Source organism: Pterocles gutturalis, unplaced genomic scaffold, assembly GCF_000699245.1.
Source record: "Pterocles gutturalis isolate BGI_N339 unplaced genomic scaffold, ASM69924v1 scaffold27190, whole genome shotgun sequence".
Classification (NCBI taxonomy): domain Eukaryota; kingdom Metazoa; phylum Chordata; class Aves; order Pterocliformes; family Pteroclidae; genus Pterocles; species Pterocles gutturalis.
The window spans coordinates 15,491-16,933 of NW_010146671.1; the positions used below are offsets into that span (position 1 = coordinate 15,491).

Here is a 1,443-nt window from a genome sequence, read left to right on the forward strand (position 1 = left end):
GGCTCCCGGGGAGGCAGGAGCGGAGGGGACGTGCTCCAGCTCCACTCTCCAAACCAGCTCTAGAGCTGCGAGTTGCTAGTTTGGAGCAGATGCTTTATTTTTTTTTATTTTTGACATTTTTTTATTTTCTCCTCCCAGGGCGAGGGGTTTGGAGGAGGGAGGGCAGGGGGGAAGCTGCAATCAGGGACAGTTGCATGTATATTCCCTGGGTAGTTGTCTCTCCTTCTCCTCCATGAACAAAAACAGACCCTCAGGGAGAAAAAGAAATACAACGCAGCCACTCTGACTGAGCGAAGTTCCCATGACATCAGAAACCGCAAGGCCGAAGCTCACGCTAAAAAGGAGCGTGGGGAGAGAAGAATCTCTTGGACTCCCATTCTCGACTCGAGGCTCCAACAACTAACCCCTTCCCTCCACACACACACAGGCCTGGAGCGAGGGTGGGAACAGAGCCGCCAAAACCGCCCCCTGCCTGCTGTAAAAGCGAGCAAAGCCCATCAATCCACTTTCAGAAATCACTGCTGCCCTTCTGCAAGGTGCGTGCAGCACCAGCCTGCAGCAGAGAAAGAAAAAGAGTGGGAAAAAGGGGGGGAGCACCCAAAAAACCCCACTGCTTGGAGGACAATGTGTTTCCAACCCGCTGACCTCAGGGCTGGAGCACCAGGGGGTCTGTAGTTTTGCCCGGTGCCGGGAGAGTGCAGATGCATCCCCGCTTCCCCTCGGCGGCTCTCGGCAGCTGGAGGTTGACAGATGAGCCGCTCGGCCGTTCCTGCTCCCCTCCGCCGTGCGCGCTTTCCGTGCGGATACAAGATGAAACGCGCAGATACACAAAGCACGACGCTACCCGACAGAGCCGGCGCGTTATTAAGCGCAAGGATTTGGGCACTGGTGGGCACACAAGTTAAAGGCTGTGGGGGAGCTCAGCGCCAGGCGGTTCCCCCTCCCCATACAGGGGATTCAGCTGCATTTTGACACCAAACCTTCCTCCAGCATCGCTGCCCTTCACAGGGGTGCAGCTTCCATCAGCCACCACCGTCACACTTTGCTTCTCCCCCCTTCCCAAGCCGGAGCGAGTGTGCTGGAGAGCGCAGAGGAGGCGAGCAGGGCTGGCCGGCCCCACGCTCGTGCCTCGGGCTGGGCGAGCGCCTGGCACCACCACCACGGCCCTCCTCACCCGGAATGCCCGGCAATGGATGGTTTGGCTACGGTTTTAAACTGGGGAGGGAAAAATAACGGGGAACAAGGGAGTGGAACAAAAAAAATCATCTCCTTCCAGCCACAAAGGGCGAAGAGGGAGAGCTGGGGGGAAGAGCGAGAGGCGGCGAGCGCGCTGCAGTCCCGCCGGGAGAAAAAAAAATGAGTCAGAGCAGCCATATTGAGCAGGAAATTACTCACAGACGCGGCGTTCCTGCCTCTCCGTTCCCAAGAGAATCGGCCTTTTGT

At 57.7% G+C, this 1,443-nt stretch overlaps 1 protein-coding gene across 3 annotated transcripts in view; it reads right to left on the reverse strand.

Annotated features, from left to right (window-relative positions):
* Positions 1 to 1,443, reverse strand: part of PPP2R4 (protein phosphatase 2A activator, regulatory subunit 4) — a 19,504-nt gene that overhangs the window by 5,535 nt on the left and 12,526 nt on the right. The window lies entirely within an intron of this gene.